The sequence below is a fragment of the Pseudopipra pipra genome, chromosome 2 (assembly GCF_036250125.1).
Source record: "Pseudopipra pipra isolate bDixPip1 chromosome 2, bDixPip1.hap1, whole genome shotgun sequence".
Taxonomy (NCBI): domain Eukaryota; kingdom Metazoa; phylum Chordata; class Aves; order Passeriformes; family Pipridae; genus Pseudopipra; species Pseudopipra pipra.
In genome coordinates this window covers 84,486,583-84,504,904 of record NC_087550.1, presented here as the reverse complement: position 1 = coordinate 84,504,904, position 18,322 = coordinate 84,486,583, and the positions used below count along the sequence as shown (strand labels likewise).

The 18,322-nt window shown below is 38.0% G+C and overlaps 1 long non-coding RNA gene across 2 annotated transcripts; it reads left to right on the top strand.

The window, feature by feature from the left end:
* The first annotated feature begins 11,093 nt into the window (after positions 1-11,093).
* Positions 11,094-17,996, top strand: LOC135407029 (uncharacterized). Of its 2 annotated transcripts, XR_010426652.1 has the most exons (4): positions 11,094-11,482; positions 13,473-13,549; positions 16,210-16,318; positions 17,847-17,996. It is a non-coding gene; the product is annotated as an uncharacterized LOC135407029 (long non-coding RNA). The 2 variants fall into 2 exon arrangements; XR_010426651.1 differs by lacking the exon at positions 16,210-16,318 and having other exon boundaries at positions 11,108-11,482.
* Positions 17,997-18,322: the final 326 nt, after the last annotated feature.

The following is an 18,322-nucleotide window of genomic DNA, read 5'->3' as shown; positions in this document are numbered from 1 at the left end:
AATTCAACATTTATAAATGCTTTGGAAGGAACACATTGTTTCTTTTGCAAGGCTTCTACTGAAGATAATAAAAATTGTAATATAACCTGGGTAAACAAAGAGAATTTTGTTTAGGTGCTCTGGTAGGTCACTGCCCAGTTAATTATTTACAGGAGAAAAAACCCAACATGTTGGAAAACACTGCATTTTCCATGTTGGCTTTGGACTACACCTGTTTGAAATTTCAGTTTGTTAGGTTGAATCTCATGTTAATAACATAATATGAAAGGAAATGTTTTATCCAAATGTCTTCTTTCTTAGTGTTTGATCATAAAAGCTACACTTGATGTGGTAAGAAGTCATCTAAAAATTTGAAAATACATGCTTTCATCCTGATGAAAAAATGCAGGTGCATCTGGAACAGATAATTCTTATATAAGGATATTACACCGATTAATTACATTGATTAGTTAAATGATTTTATTATTTGCTGGAGGCTGAATAATTGGAATTTGGGGTAAGCTGTTGGCCAAAGGTCTGTATTAAGATCTGGGTTTCCTAAGTCTCGCTGTTCTGTGACATATGACAGGGAATACAGTAGAATGAGTTTATTATCTTTACAAACTCTTTCCTGTTGAACAAGATCTGTTTTACAGATTAGACTTGTTAGACAATATTAGGCACTGTTCAAAGCATACATGCAGTCCTATCTGCTGGGAGAAGAGAGCTTTGGAAATACTTTTGTATCTTCTATGATGTTTGAGTATTCTTTAGGAAAGAGCCTCTGAAAGTTATAAAATTACAGGTTCATTAGCCATAGTAACCAGTCAACAAAGGGTAAGTGATTTGTTTAAATAATCAAAAATTACACCAATTAGCATTATAATACAACATTAAGGAAGTTTTCAAGTCCTATAAATATATGTAAGACAGGGGAAATTGGTCTTATGGGGCTGATTCGATAATAGAGCAGTCCAGATAATTGAGTTTGTGCAGTAAATGAAATACAACATAAAGGGATTGGATTGGAACTTATGCAGTCTTTATTGGTGTAGATTGGTGTCTGCTTGAATGGCTGTTGATAGCCCAGCATGACATATAGGAAATCTCATAAGTAAGATTTAAAGAGTTCAGATAACACATCATCACATTTTCCCTTAAAAAACAAAGGTAGAATGAAACAAAAGGTAGGGTATGATGATGCACACACTGATACTGAAAAAGGTGTTACCTAGAACCACTGTCCCACAGGAAAAATGGTGCTGAAAAATATTTTGAGATAGAATTCAAAACCCAAAAGAGCTTCTAAAATATTCACGAAATGAAAAATATCTTCATATAAGATTTTGTCAATTTGAGGCTAAGACTACTGGCTTTATGTTGATTTCAAAAGAAGCCATATCAGACCCTAAAATATTTTTTTAGTTTTCTTAAAGAAAAAAAAAAGAAATTGGTAATTCTATGCACAAGCAATAAACAATTTTAACACACATATTTATCTTCAATTTATTTTTTTTAAGAATGAAGATAATATTCAGTTTTAAACAGATTAAACAAGCATAGAAATGTGTATTCTTGTAATATTTATAATATATTTATTTATAAATATTATATCTAATTTAAAATATTTTTAGTAATACAAATAATAAAATATTATTCGTTGTTAATATTTCTCACATATGTCCATTTAAACAAAAAAAAATACAATATAGGTAAAATATAACACTGTCATAAAAGTGAAACAATTTTTTAGTCACTTGAACTAGCACACTTTCTTTCATGTGAATAATATTACCCACAATATAGAGGGAGTTCAACCTAAATGAACTTTATATTTTACATTACATCCCACTGCTCTGTAGGACTTTTACGTCTGTATTTTATACCCACACAAAATGGGATTCTCAAGGGATAGAGTAAAATCTCCAGCTCATAGCACACAGGACAGAAATGAAGAGCAGATTGAATATTATAATTTTCTTGCCACAAAAAAATATGGTTTACATGTAAATTTACAATCCTATGTAAATTTTACCTTGCTCTGTCATACTGAAATATTTGGCAGAAGTTGCTTAACCTCAGTGGAAACAATCCTCTCAGAAGGTCTGTGATTAGGTTTAAGTGGGAGAGAACCAAAATGTCTTCGTTAGGGTTTTGATAAGGATCTTTGTGATTTTTTTCAAAGCTTCATTTTGATCTCAATGAAGCTGAGCAGCACAGTTACTCAAGCAAAAGGTACAAGGGTAAAATTTAAAGTTTCTTGAAGATGGCTAAGCGGAGTTGACACAGGAGCTGCTGAAATGCTCGATGGGAGCAGGATTGTAGGCACGAAAGAGATCTAAGGGAGGAAGTTCTTAGAGAGTTTCCTTCCTCATATTTCTGTCCCAAGAGTTTTGCTCATTATTTGATTCTCAGAAGCAATCTAATCACTGTTGGCATCACTTAGCACTTCTGGGTTCAGTTCCCTCGTCTGCCACTTGCACTTAGAGTTATTTTCTCTGGTCTCACAGTATTTTATGTATTTATTTTAAATAAAACGTGTTTTGCTATTTATTCTGTTCTCTTGAATTGGGTAACACTAATTTATTTAAAATATTTTAATAAAAATAAACATTATACATGTAGGACACTACCTATGTAATTTTAAATAAAATAATATATTATTCCTAATATAATATCTATTTATAGAGTACATAAACAACTGCAAACCAAATTACACACACATATTTATGTAAACATATGTATGTGTCCAGATTACTTGAAATTACATTGGTTCTTGTGAACAGACAAAAAAGTCAATTCTGACATCACAGTTCAGGTAACACAATCTTTACTTCGTTCTTCCTCATTGATCTGTATTTTTTAAAATGCCCGATTTTTCTATAACTAAAGACCCCACATGAAGAAATCTCTTAGATAGTCTCCAAATTAAGAATGAACTTCCTCCTTAACACATTTGGCTAAGAGAACCACTGACCTTAACTGGACTACTCACCTCTGTTGGAGTAAAAAGGATTTGTGTCAGGTCTGTATATAAATGTATCATGCATACAATATTTCTATTCAGGCCGCTTAAGACTTCGAGGATGCGATTTTTAAAGTGTCTCTAACAAGATGTGCTTTGTGCTCATTCTTTCGTTTCTCTAACCATCTCTAAATATTTTACTTTACCCCTTTTCATAAAGCTTACTTTCACAGGCGACTTCAAAAGCTTTGTACCAGTCTTCCTATTGTATAGGATGCAAGGGGATCCGTCATCTCAGCCAGCATCCCTGCCATGAGCCATTTACTGCAACAAAAGGTGCTGTGTTAACGACATGGCTCATCATCAGTCAGTCCTGGTGCAGAAGATGTCAGATCCACTGTTGGAGAACAAGGATAATTTGGACTTTGCTTTTTGAAATGGAAAGATGGCAGGGGCTGCAAGCAAAGTCACCTGTAAATTGATGGACAATTTTTTACTTTTTTTCCTCAGTAAATCCCTGCTCTGAACTTCTCTTTTTTTTTTTTTCCTATTTTACCTTTGAAAGATGTCCTAATTTTAATCAACCTAGATATTTTAGTTTACTCTCACATTTTAAATTTAAATGAATTTTATACATTTAAATTCCTGTTCTAGTGTGAAATACTTTTTTTCATGATGTTGTAATTGAAAGGGCTGAGAAATCAGTACTATAGAAACTGGAAATATTTTTATAGAAGTCTACAGAAAACAATAAGCCTGCCTGACACTGAGTTACATCTTTTAAAGTTTTGGTCTCACTTTTGACAACTTTAACACTAATGTTGGCAAGAATATAGCTGCATGTTCTAGTAGGAGAACCTCAGTTTTAACCATTAATTGGGCTGGAAGTAATTATACAAGCCATTCAAAGGCTTTTGCTCATTTCTTTTCTTCATGAATTTTTGTAAAAACTTTGGTTATTGGTATGTGAGTTTATCATTTTATCCTGTTTCTGAGTTTGTTTTTTTTCCTTAAATATGCTGCTAAGCAAAATTGAGACTCATCTGTCTCTGAGGGTTTTGGCATCATATAAAGCTTGTTGTATTTAACTTTGGAGGGATAAAGATGTGATGTACAATAAGACCTCAGATTTACAGTAACTATTTTTGAGGTAGGAAAATAAGCCACCATCTTGCAAGCATGTGCATGACTCATTTAACTGCAAGTAGTGTTTACTTTCACTTACTTTAAACACGTGCTTAAAATTAAGCATGATCATAAGTGTTGAAGAATCATCACCTCCATAGATAAAAGGAAAAGGGAGACATGTAAGTTATTTGTGTTCAGCTAAAGCATTCAATATGGAGTCTCATGAAAATTGGACTAAAAAATTAATTCAGTTTGGTTTGAATATACGTGCTCTTCTGTGGTTTGAAGAGTGTTCAAAGGAGTTTGGTAAACAGTTAAGCAGCAAATATCAAACTAGGTTAAGGTGTCCAGTGAGGTACCACAGGAATCTCTATTAGGTTTTATTTATTTAAGTGTCTAAGAACTAGAAGATGAAGCCTGTTAGTGAGGCACATAAAATGAATGTTAATGACCACAGTTTAATTAAATTCACAGTTAATGAAAGATTGGAAAGAAGGTGCAAACAATACAGAAATAATAAAGAGAGATATAAGCATCTGGACAGGACAAAATAAACTGAGAATCAGTCCAAGAAAACTGATACAAGTGGGGAAAAATACAAAAGGCAGATGTTCCAAAGGAGGAAGAAGCAAATACTGCAGAGAGACTTAAGAATGACAGTGAACAGCAAAAAGCTCCACATAATTTCTTCTTCTTGGTGTGTCTATGAGACAATATGCCATATGAGATGTTTTTTATATTACTTTTCTCTGCTGCCCTATCATATTTTGTTCCTAAAATGAAGCTCGCTCGGCCCTGGCATATATACCTTAGGATTAAAGGGTGGGTTCAGTTCCGCGCACACTGTGTCTCACCTGAAAAATCCATTGCGCGGGCTCGAAGGCCTTACCACGTTTGCAAAGCCCTGTAGTGACATCACCTACAAATGCAGTCACACAAAGATCAAAAGACAAAGGCATGCACCTGCCTCCAAAGGTGTACCCAAATTGACTCTAGCACACTGGAACATCAGAACCACGCTTGATACTGCAGATAGTGGGTGTCCTGAGCATCGCTCTGCCCTAATTGCCCATGAACTGTCACATCTCAACATCGACATTGCTGTTCTCAGTAAAGTTCATCTCCAAGAGGAAGGCAGCCTTAGAGAACATGGTGCTGGTTACACACGCTTTTGGTCAGGTAAACCCATAACCAAAAAGCATCTCTTAGGAGTCGGCTTCAGGATTAAAAACTCTATTGTTCCTAAACTCGAAAATCAGGTCATTCTGACCGCATTATCTCCCTACACCTTTCCCTACACAACAAGTAACACATTGTCATCTTTAGTATACATGCCCTAACTCTCCAAGCTGACCCTGCTGAAAAAGATAAATTTTACACTGACCTGTGCCGCCTTACCCAGAAGGTTCCTGCAGATGATAAGATCATTATCCTTGGTGATTTCAACGCCAGAGTAGGTAAGAATTTTGAAGCCTGGAAAGGAATATTAAGCAAGCATGGTGTTGGAAACTGCAACGATAATGGTTGACTTCTACAGGAATTCTGTGTAAAGCAACAGCTTGCCATCACTAACACTATCTTTCAGCAGAAAAATAGTTTGAAGTCAACCTGGATACATCCCAGATCCAAGCATTGGCACTTCATCAATTATGTCTTGGTGTGACGGAGAGATGTCCGCAATGTCCACCATACCTGCGTGATGCCCAGCGCAGAATGCCAAACAGACCATCAACTGTAAACTTAACCTCAGTCTTAAATTCAAACCTAAAAGGGGCAGTATCCCAAGAAGGAGACTCCAAGTTAACAACCTCCAATCAACCACAGTGAGAAACAATCTTCAAACTAGGCTCAAAAAACATTCCATTGATTCTACAGATACCTCTCCTAAAACACTTTGGCACCATATTAAAAACAGTATCCTGAAATCCTCTGAAGAATCCTTAGGGTTCTCCCTCAAGAAGAACAAGACTGGTACGATGAAAACAATCAAGAGATCGAGGAATTGTTGAGGAAGAAGAGAACCGCCCACCAAGCACACCTTGCACTGCCATCCTGTCACATAAGAAAAGCAGCCTTTTGTCTTGCATGCAGCAAGCTTCAACAGAAACTCCGTGACATCCAGAACAAGTGGTGGATCAATCTAGCTGAAAAAACACAATTATGCTCATACACGGGTGATCACAGAGGATTCCACGAGGCCCGGAAAACAGCATATGGGCCTACATACAAAGCCCAGAGTCCTCTACTCAGTGCAGATGGTCAAACGCTTCTGACAGATAAAACCTCCATTCTGAATCGATGGTCTGGACACTTTCAGACCCTTTTCAGTACCAACCGTGTAGTTCAAGACTCAGCAATTCAGTCCATCACACAACAACCGCTAAAGAATGAATTGGATATTGCCCTCACTTTGGGAGAAACCCTTAAGGCCATACAGCAGGTGAAATTTGGCAAGGCAGCTGAAGTCGATGGAATTCCACCTGAAGTCTGGAAACATGGGGGCCTTGCACTCCATGCTAAATTTCACGAGTTTGTGGTGCGCTGTTGAGAACTAGGCGAACTCCCATCAGACCTTCGTGATGCAGTCATCATCACTTTGTATAAGAAGAAAGGAGTTAAATCAGACTGTTCAAATTACCGTGGTATTACTCTGCTCTCCATTACTGGCAAAATCCTGGCAAGAATACTTTTGAACAGACTAATACCCGCTATAGCAGAAGGAATTCTACCTGAAAGCCAGTGTGGTTTCAGAGCCAACAGGAGTACCACAGACATGGTGTTTGTTCTCAGACAACTGCAAGAGAAGTGTAGGGAACAGAACGAACTCACCAAGGCTTTCGATACTGTGAGCAGAAAAGGTCTGTGGCAGATTTTGGAACATTTAGGTTGTCCCCTCAAGTTCCTTAAAATGATCATCTCACTCCATGAGGATCAACACAGCCAAGTCAGATATGGCTGAGCCCTTTCTAATAACCAGTGGTGTGAAACAAGGCTGTGTTTTCACACCAACCCTATTCACAGTCTTTTTCAGCACGATGCTCCAAAGGGCCACTGCAGACCTCGATGATCAGGATGATTCAACACCATACTGATGGAAGCCTATTCAACCTAAGGTGACTGAAGGTCCACACTAAGACCTTAAACCATCTTGTCTGGGAGCTGCTTTATGCTGATGACGACGCCCTTGTTGCCCACACAGAAGCAGCTCTGCAGCGTTTAACATCCTGCTTTGCAGATGCTGCTGATTTCTTTGGGCTGGAAGTCAGCTTAAAGAAGACAGAAGTTCTCTATCAACCGGCACCTCAGGAAGTCTTCCATCATTCCCATATCACCACTGGCAAATCAGTGCTCAAATCAGTCCAGCAGTTTAATTACCTAGGTAGCCTCATCTCCTTGGATGGTAAGATTGACGGAGAGATAGACAACAGGTTAGCAAAGGCATACAGTGCTTTTGGAAAGCTTCATAAAAGAGTTTGGCGAAATAAACACCTGAGGAGAAAAGACAACACAGAAAGATTTGTGCCTTGCAGAATATTCCACCCAAGGAGTCTTTCTGTTGTGCCTTTTGCAACTGGACATGCCTGTCTCGTATTGGCCTTTTTAGCCACCAGCGTGCTTGTAACAAATGTGGGTTGAGCCCTCCCCAAATCTTCATTCGTGAAGCCTAGCCATGATGATGAAGTCTGTTTTTATTGAAAATATATTGATTGTTTGATTTAATGGATTAAAACATAAAAAAGCACTGTCTCAAAATGTTAGTAGAAACAAGAATTAGATATGCAAGTAGTTATCTGAGACCACTTGAAGACAGAATGGATTTTATTTTGGATGGTAGAAAACATAATATCTATAGATAAAACGATGGAAGGGAAAAAAAATCTGATTTGCGTTCCTTCATAGGGTGGAAATATGTATGTTGGGGCAGGGTAAGGGAGTATAAGGAATGATTCTACCTGACTGAGAGACATTATTTTATCAAAAAAACCCCTAAATGTTTATTGTCAGCAGCAATTTCCTTGAAAGAGGACAAACCCTTGTAACAAGCTATAAAATTTTGACTCTGACTCCTAAGTTTCTGGAGAAACAGAAATCATTCCTACACACAAAATGTCAGTGAGGAAGTCTGAGTATCAGGTTTATGTGCTTGTATAGTCTGCTAGGAGACAAGATTTTCTAAATTTCATTAATTTTTTTTGTTAGTCAACCATGTGTTCTGTAGTACTTATAACTGTATTGCTGGCTTGGAATACAGAAGTGAGCCTTACAAACTTTGAAAGCTCTTTGAAAATTTGTTTTCCTCATTGTGTAGCTTTGGGGAACAGGACAGTGCAGATTTCAGCGTGAAAGATAAAAGAAGAACTCATTTGTTATTTTCTGCATCTTACTGATGTCCATTCCTTCCATAGGCCCCTCTGATTTATCATCCTACAGCTACAGAATGGCTGTAGTTGATGTTCTGTCCAAGTTGCAAAGGGAATAACTTACAGCTGTGCATGGATTGTACTGAAAAAAATCCACATCCTATGATTTTACTTTTTTAGTAGTCTGGGCAAATTATGAGTTTTTGGGTTTTTTTCTCAAACATAATTTGTGCAAAAGAACATTTAGAATTGATGGTTAATACAAGACGGTTAAACTATAACTTATGAGATGAAATGTGTCTAATGTTATCTATCTATTAATTCTACATTTACTAGCTGACATACTCTTATTTTCTTTCTCCATTTGCTTCTCAAACTCGTGACTCTTACCCTGGTGTTCAAAGTTAGGGTGCACAACACTCAAGATCACATTCCAAAATGAAGTATTAGTCACATAAAGTAAATTCAAAAATGATTGAAAATGCTAATTGCCCAGCCCCCAGCTGTGAAGATATCACAACTTTTTCTCACTGAAGGCTCCCAGGAAACCAAAGCAGTCTACATGCTAAGAAGTACAGTCTACCTGGGCTCTGTCTCACAGCAAAATCCTAGAAGGATTCAGAGGATAGTCTTCCTCTACCAAAGGCACCTGAAGCTGCCAAGCAAACCTGTGTTCACCAAAAATGCACACCAAAAGCACTTGGACAAAAGGGCTTGGACATAGAAAAAATTCATGATAGATCATAGAGAGATGGTAGCAGGAAATGGCTTGGGCACATTCATTGTACACTAAGGTGATAGCTAGAGAGCATTTGACCAGGCCACAGGAGGCTCACATTCATTTTTTCCTGTCTGACAGGATCCAAAAGTCCACATCTCCATTTCTCCTTGGACTGCCCTGTTTATGCATTTTATTCAATGACAATTTCAGATAAAAAAGATAGAACTCCTTTATATTAAGCAATCATTGAACAAAACACAAAGGAACAGCTTTTGATGTTCAGACTAGAGTCTGAGATTTCCTATTGCTTCTCTCTTTCTTAGTCTCTCTGCCCCCTCCCATTTCCCTTCACCCAATTCCATCTCATTTATGTTAGCTCTAGTACACTGAGTGTTTGGATTCACATTTTAAGACAACCAATTCTGCATGCATTGGATTAAGTGCTTTTTGCCCAATTTGTCTTCAAGATTTCATTCTGGGAGCTGAATAACCTTGCAAATCTTGGTGATTGTGTTTCCAGGTCCCTATTTTGATTGTATCTGTTTCTATAGGGTATAAAATAGTATCCCTCTGAGAAACAGTAGTAAAGATATGTTGTGAGCAGGCTGATATGGAATGCAAAGATGCATCTTCACCTAGATAAAACTGTGCAAAATGTAACAAAAATCTTATGTTCACATTTTGAGAACACTAAATTCAGGTATTGTCTTGGAAACATCATAATTAAAAGGATAATAGCCAGCTGTAGTCATGCAACTTAGAGAGTCATTAAAATTGAAATTAAGAGAAAAACCTCAATTAGTAAGAGCATGACTACAAATACTACTTTGTGTTTCAGGGTTTTTAACTTCTTTCTCTTCTGATGTTTATGATAAGTGACAAAAAAAATGTTTTTTTCCTCATTGTACTTCTTTCTTTTATGGCTCTAGGATGTCCCCCAAGGTACTTTCTGTAGCTTACAGATATTTGTTCTTTCTATTATGAACATTAGTTTTGACTTTAGCAGGAGAGAGATATTTTCCTATAGCAAAGTACAACTAAGTAAAAAAGGCAAAACAGACTGTCCTTAATAAGCTGATTAAGATCTGTTAAAAGTCAGCATCTCGTTTTTACTACACATTTTTACTCTCTTATCTACTTCTGTAATGAAATTAAGAGAAAGTGTCTCCATCCTAGGGTAACAGTCCACTGTAGCACTTGTACCAGTCTAACTGTTTCAGGAGGAAACCACACACCCACAGACATGTCTGTACTGATGCAAATGCAGATCAGATTTGTACAAAATGTGCTATGTTCATGACAGGAAAAAATTCAGGGCTTTGACAAACATGCAAGAATAAATTCAACAAAAAAATTTTCGTAATAATTAAAAAGAATTGCTGAAGTACACTTTTTAATTTAAAAGAGTAGCATTCTTAGTAATCCTTGTTAGTCACAGAATGGTTTGGATTTACCATAGTTGTGTTTCTCTTTTAATCTCCTGAAAAGCTTCTTACAAAAAGCAAAAAAGAGATGCCTGACATTTTCTGGTTTATGTAACTTTATAAAGAAGGAGTTATTTATACATTTCTTGATTCTAATGCTGTTGCAGTGAAGGCACTTTTAAAGTTTGTTATTCCTCACAAGTTTTCAAGTGCCATATTCACTCAACTCTCTGCAATGAACTTCTGTCAGACATGGCTAACCAAGCAGGCAAACTCTGTGTCACTTAAAAGTAATCCCATTTGCAGTAAAAATGGGACCAGTTCCAACTGTTTACCTGAGTTCATAAGAGTTCCACTGATATCAGGTTCATCTTCTCTTTCAGTCAAAGGAGTGAAGAACCTTGGGCTGGTGGTTTTACACTCAGCTATGAACAGCTTGTCCTGGTGAGACCTTGCATTTAAAAAGTGTGTTGGGACTCTTAGAAAAGAGAAAATCTGTAGGTGCAAGGCACAGACTCTCAGTGCAGAGAGTATGAAATGTCAGTGGCAGCAGGAGTGGGACCCAGGAGGAGCAGGATGTAATATTGCCCTGCACACAGACACTGCTTCCAAGGGCATGGTACAGGTGTAACTGAAATGGCTTTAACTTCCAACTGCCCTAACCAACACCATACCTGTATTTGCATGGGTTTCATTAGATGAGGCCTAAAAACATCCTGGAAAGCACAGCATCTATGCTGAGCTCCTTACATTCACAACAGGATGGCTACTGGTAATGGAATAATCTGGTTAAATTTATCTTATATATCAAAGTCACTGCTTTGGATTCTGGAGTTCTTGTATATGGGCTTCAGATTTAGAGATGGGAGCTTCTACAGGCAGTGGGCTGCCAACAGCTTTGGTGGTAAGAGATTGCTGGCTGTGGGGCTGTGGAGTAATTCCTGTACTCTGATTTTCTTTAACAAGAACACACTCATATTTCCTTCTGGAGAAATGTGAGCTATAATGAACCACATTTTACCAGGTTTCTCTTATGGGATTTGCCATAAATTCTTCTTTCAGGAGCTAAAAATGTGAAGTTAATGGCATTTAACAGAAGCAAAGAGCTGAAGAAAGTTGCCTGTTATGCCTAGAATGTATTGTGGAGATAGCTGATGAGGTGGATCTCCTTTACTTTCCCCTTATCTTTTGTTCTCTCTGATTTAATAGATAGACAATATTATTAGTAGTTTCTCAATGTCTAGTTGTCCTAGTCTTCTCTTGGAAGTTTCCCACAGTAAAGTGAATGTCACAACAAATTCATCACAGCTTCTTTAACAATGAGTTTCCGTGGGCTTAGGGGGATGGTCTATGTTTCCCAGTTTCTCATCCTTCCTTCTATCCATCCAGAGAACAGCGACTCACAACTGGGGAAATGATAGAATACAGTAACGGTGCACGGCCCTCACACAGAGCTACTGAACTATGAACTAAATGTGTCTCTAAAATGATCGTTTAGTAGAAACTTCATGAGAAACCCCAAAACCACAAACAGAACTAAGTGTAAAACTTCAGTCAGCCTTTTAGATTTTACTTGAAGCTTCATATTAAAAAAGGTTGGGGAAAAAAAAGAAGTGTAAAGGAACATTTCACAGCTCAAATTAAACCATTGTTTTTCAAAGGAAATGTAGCTTGAAATAATAATGTATTTCTTACTAAGTGGAAGCAAGTGTTATGCAAACAGAGTCATGTGTGAAAGTAATTCTTATCTTGCTGCCTGCCTATTTCCAAATAGAAAATGGAACTCAACCCTCTGGAGCACATGAAGCAGGGACTGAAAATGTTGTAAATCAGGGGAAGTCAATTGACTGCAGTAGGAAACATGCTCTCTTTGCACACACCTGTAGGTCAGGACTAGCAAATGAACTACTAAAAGCAATATCCCTACCTAATTTTTAAGGACTGTTTACAGATCAAAGTGCACTCGTTATAAATATGGATGTCATATTTAAATAGTCCCTGCTTTACTGCCATAGAAAGTACTTTTAAAATATTTACTTTTTACTGTGAAATAAGACATTCTTGGCACCACCAATCCTCCCCTGCTCTGAATATTGCTCCTGCTAGTGAACAGTAGGTATATAAAACAGCATATTTAAAAGGTTTCCACTGTAGCTCACATCATCTCAAGTGGACATCAGAAAAAGTCCAAGCTACATCATTCATAGCATACATCATTCTGGCTGTTTAGGACAGCTACTGAACCTGATACAATAAGGGAGTAATATTGTACTCTGTAGATGGTCTCACAGACTTAACAAGGGTTTCTATGAGAAGAGCTAATGAATGCTATGAGTAAGAAAACGAATACCAGTAGCTCACAGGTTCATCTTCCCTGTGCTTCAGGTCAGTGCTCCCATTTTACAGAAACCAGGATAGACACCTGCTGTCTCCTCCTGCTCTTAACCCCTTTACTGTGTTATCAACCATCCTTTTTCCTAAATGCCTACCTCTTCCCTCCACTGCAGACTGTACAACTTCCTTTTCACTTAAATGCAAAGATGTCATCACATGCAAAGGAGCTCTTGAGCCATAAATCAATAGAGATTGAGGAATGTGTTTCACATAAGTATTGTTATTTTTTTTTTGTCTTTTTTTTTTTAAATGCTCTTTTAGAAGATATTAGATGGAATGGACTTTTGATTTGACGTACTATGACATTCTTAGTTTCTTATGGTTTTCCTGATCTCTCAAGCCCCCATTGCACCGGCGTACAGCCTGGCTTAAAAAGGCTAACTGAGGTTTGTGTTGGCCTGTAGCATCAGTGGTTCACTTCTAAAAAAACCTAATCCTGAGATGCAAACAACAGTAGCTGAAAAGCAATAACAAAATTCCTTCTACCCTGTTTTTTTCAGATGGTGTCTCTTCTCCACATAATGTGCTTCAGAAAAAAATGGTCTTTGCAGTGTGTTTTGAAGGTGGATCCATTCAGGTCAGGATGAACAAAGGCGGGAAACCTACTCCTCCTAATCTTTTCGTGAAATCACTCTGCTTTCTGCTGGTTGGTATAGTGTGGGGTTGTAGCTCAAGTGTCATAGCTTGGAAGAGGTAATCGGGACTTCCTAGTCCTTTCTTAATTTCCAGGTAAATAAACTTTGATATTTTGATGGGCCATCAGAACTTTAAAAAAAGGATTACCTTAAGTCATCCTGTTCAGAGAGGATATTTGAGAATTAAGATTGTTCAGCCTGGAGTAGAGAAGACCTGATTGGGGTGACCTGATTGCTGCCTTCCACTACCTGAAGGGAGTCTACGAGAAAGAAGGAGAGAGGCTACTTATAAGGGCATGTAGTGACAGGACAAGCGGGAATGGCTTCAAACTGAAAGAGAGTAGGTTTACACCAACTATTAGTAAGAAATTCTCTCCTGTGAGGATGGTGAGGCACTGGAACAGGTTGTCTGGAGAGGTAGTGGATGACCCATCCCTGGAAGTGTTCAAGGCCAGGCTGGATGTAGTTCACGGCAGGAGGGTTGGAACTAGGTAATGTTTAGAGTCCCTTCCAACCCAGGCCATTCTATGATTCTATAATTCTAAGAACACTTTCCTAGTATTTAAAGGCTCAGAACTTATTTTCTTAAGTGACTTGGTTTAGCAGAGTTATTTTTAGTCTACAGTATTTCAGATTAGTAGTGTAGCTGTTATTCCATGCATTTTGGAATTTCTGTACTACATCTTACCTTCTAAATAGATCAGAGGCAGTGATCTTTATTTACATAGATACATAAGAGAGTGTGATAGTCTTGATTACAGTTATTCTCTAGCATAAGTGAACAGGAAAAATGTGACTGGATACAATGCAGCCTTGCATGTATAAAGACAACATGACATGAACAAACAGGGGGTTGACCTATAAGTTTTTTCTACCAGTATAAAGTATAATGCCTTTTTGTCATCTCTAAGAGGAACTTAGTCTTGTACTTTGTGCCTTGTGTTTGTATTACTCTATAGAGCCATGAGTGTAATAATACATTTCTTGTCACTTGTAAAATGAACAGTGCAATTTTTTTCTTTGTTCAACCTGAAATTAAAAAAGCAGCCGGGCAGAGTTTAGTCGAGCTTAGAAAGCAAATATTTAAGTACGACTAAGTCTATAAATAATAGCAGCAATCATCTCAGGTTGTTACTGCTTCAGAAAAAAGGGAGTAAATGGAAATGCTTTCCTGTCAATTATAATGCAAGGGAAATTAGCATCCTTTAGTCTTATAAAATAGCTTGGAAAAAAAGACACTAGGAAAGAAGTGGCCCTTAGTCTCTTACTTCAGGTTTAATCCCCAGAGGGACAATGTTTTCAGTTCATATCAGTTTCAGGATGAGTTGCTAGAGGTGCACTCAATGTCTCACAGACTCTGCCTCTCACACCTATTTGGGGTTTCTTTTGTCCTCCAAAGCATGGATAGCTGACTTTCATATACTAAAACCTATATTTATTCCCAGTGAGGTGCTATGGTTCAAACAGATATAGATATATTGCTACAGTGCTGCTCCTATTGAGCAGACCAAATCCAGATCTTCACCTTCTCCCTCCTTCAGTATGATATAGGAACAGGTCAATGAGTTCCCCAAGCTAGAAAAATGTTCTTACAGGCTGAGTCCTGGCCCTGAGCCATCTCTTGACTAGTTTGCCACAAAGCTATTCCAAATCTCTTCCCTTTATTCTTCCTACCTCAAGGATCTGAGAGACTAGATTCCAACCTCCTTTCCATAACAACCTTTTTTTACAGTACTGGCACTGTTTCTACTAGTGAAATCCCCTTCCTAAAAATTGAACTTCTTCCTGTAAGTTATTCTAAATGGTTTTGTAATACTAACCTGTCATAGCTCTACCAACCAGCATCACCCTTTAAGAACTATTTGTCTCATAATTTTCCTATTTTTTTAAACTTTTCTTATACTGGTGGTTGGGATCTCAGTGCTGGTCTGTGGTGGACACATAGGACTCTCCAGATGCTTCCAGGGAATCTATTCAGGAGCAGCCCCAGGAGAAGCAATGAGCTGGCCAGCCAGGGCATTCCTATGGGATGATCTTGCCAAGATGCTGAACTCCTTTGTGAACTGCTGTCCTTTAGAGCAGCCTGGTAGAGGCAGGGTACCTACTCACCAGTGACATCTGCCTTGTGATACTGGAACCTTTTCCAAAACATAATACTCCTCACAGTAAAATAAAATAACCATCATAAAAATTAACACTGTAATTAAATGGAATTAAAAGATTTTATAGCTAAAGGCTAGTGTCTGCTTTCAGTTATGTGAATAGAGAACCATGTAACATAATTTTACTTACAGTATTGGTGCTGAGCTCAACAGTTTCCAGTGAAAATCAGAGATGGGAGGGCAGGGGGTCCTTAACATGAGAAGCTGGTGGAGGAAAAGACAACTATCAGCTTGCTGATGTGCTTTTCCTGTCCATTATGATTTATTTCTTTAACATTGTCCAGTGAAATATACTGTAGCAAAGTTCTGAATATTGACAAACCGAGAACTTGCTGGTGGAGGAAAACAACAGACATAAGAAAACTGTAGATTGCATGGTGTACTGTAATGGGCAATATCTTAATGGATGCATGTTCAAGATTTTCCTTTTTGTATTCTAGATATCTGATATGTTTTTGACCAAGCCTCTGCCAGTGTATTAGCTGTCCTTGTGACTCTGTAGCTGCTGCCTTTCCTGTATCAGTTAGGAACATCCAACCTGAAAATAAGGTACAATATTTAACTGTACTGGTAAGTAATCATCAGAAAATCAGGACTACTTCACTGCCTCCCATGCAGTCCTTAAGTCAAACCTGGTTATTTTCATAACAGATGTATTTTAAATTAACCATCTCATGTCACTGGGCTTGATGCAGTGTGTGAAAGAGTGTGGTTTATGTTGTGGTCAGGTGAGATGCTCATGCCACTCCCCTTTGGATTTATGGATCCATGAATCAAACCCAATACTTTTGTTTATTTCCAAAGGAACTAAATTAAACAATCAGAGGCAGTCCTCAAATAAACAAAACTGACTGCCTTGCACCAGTGGAAGTAAGTTCATTTAAAATGTGTTTTGACATCTACGATCAACCTAGAGAAAGTTAAGTTTCCCTTTCACTGGGAAGCTCCACCTCACCTTCTTTAAATAGTTTTCCTTTGTAACAATAAACTATTTAGTAAATGTTGGGTTTCAGATTCTCACCTTTACAACCAAATCATTAATTATGCCCCTTTTAGTGCAGTTAATAAGTAGTTCCCTCCTCCGCCTTCAAATTGTTTTCCTTTTCTAACAGTGAACCTTCTGTGTCAGTGACTCATAGATTGGAGCAGTTACAATGTGTAGTGTCTGCAGATCAAAAGGGAAAAAAAAGAATTTAGTGGAAAGGGGAAATGAAGCAAAGACATGGAGAGGCAACACATGGACAGGCATATCAATAATTCCTCTTTCTTTGTCTGTATTATGATCTGCAATTGTTTGGGAGTGCCTCTGTAGAGACATCCATCAGGATTCACAGAAATGCGGAATTTTAAATCCTCCGAGTCTCTGCCATCCTAGGGGACATGAGAAGGCTGCAGACATCTCTCCAGAAAGTGAGAACCCAAAGCAAGCATGATGGGTTGCCATGGGCTTCTGCTCCTAGTCCTGGCTCTTCTATAGCCTGAACACTACTTGGGAAGTCCTGTGGGGAGGGAAGTCTTCCTGCCTGAGGAGGATCCATTGTGACCCTCCTGCAGAATTCCCTTGAACAGAGTTACCAGAAAGAAAGAGCAACTTTTCCCTTTGAATAAAAGAAATTCTCCATTTACATCTGCCCAGGAATTGCTCCTAGAGGGCATGGGAAGGCAAAGGGGTTCTGCTCTTGGAAAGGATGACAGCTGCGTTATCCAGTCCATTGACTCAACTACAGATGTATCAGGCTTGTATACTTGCATTTGTTCACTGTGAGTAAGGATACAATTCTGGTATGTTTGGTGTGAGAGTGGAGGCTACTTTTGCCCTTGGTTGCACATTCGCGGAGGCCGCTGTCTGTGTGTTTCCCAGGCTACCATTCACATCGTGCTTCTCACTTGGCAGGATCCTTTCCTTTTTCTGCTGAATCTTCAAGATATTTGGTGAGACATCTATTAAACTGTGATTAGCCGAGGTGAGAGACAATCCTTTCATAGCTACCTGTGGCATTAAAATTGAAATACCTTTTTTTTTTGGTGTGTTAATTTAAAAGTTTATTTCTTCCTTTCTTCTTTTCTCTCTTTCCAGTGGGTTGAAGTCACCTCAAGAGAAATGAAACAGAGATCTGCTGCCACCTTTTGATCACTTGGAAATCCTTCCATGTCCCCAACACAGAAAACAGTGCCGTGGAATGGAAGCGACTGTCTTTCACTAAATGGTGAAAATATCCATCTGTCATTTGCAGCTGTATATTGTATTATTTGTTATCAAAAATACACAGAAAATTTTGAATGAATACAATATTGAAGGAAATATTTAGGAAAGGATCCCACTCCTATGGATATAGTATAGAAAACAATCACAGCTCCAGCATAGGTACCAACTCCAGCATAGGTACCCAAAGTCTCCAGTGAGCTCAGTCAGCGTTAGAGGTGGAAATACCTCTCTGTGTCATGCCCAAAACTGGAAACAGACACAGAATCCACCTTATTCTGAACAATGACAAGAACTTTAAACTAGTCATTACTTTCATTTGTTAAGAACGTCTTAAGTTTATAGTTTGC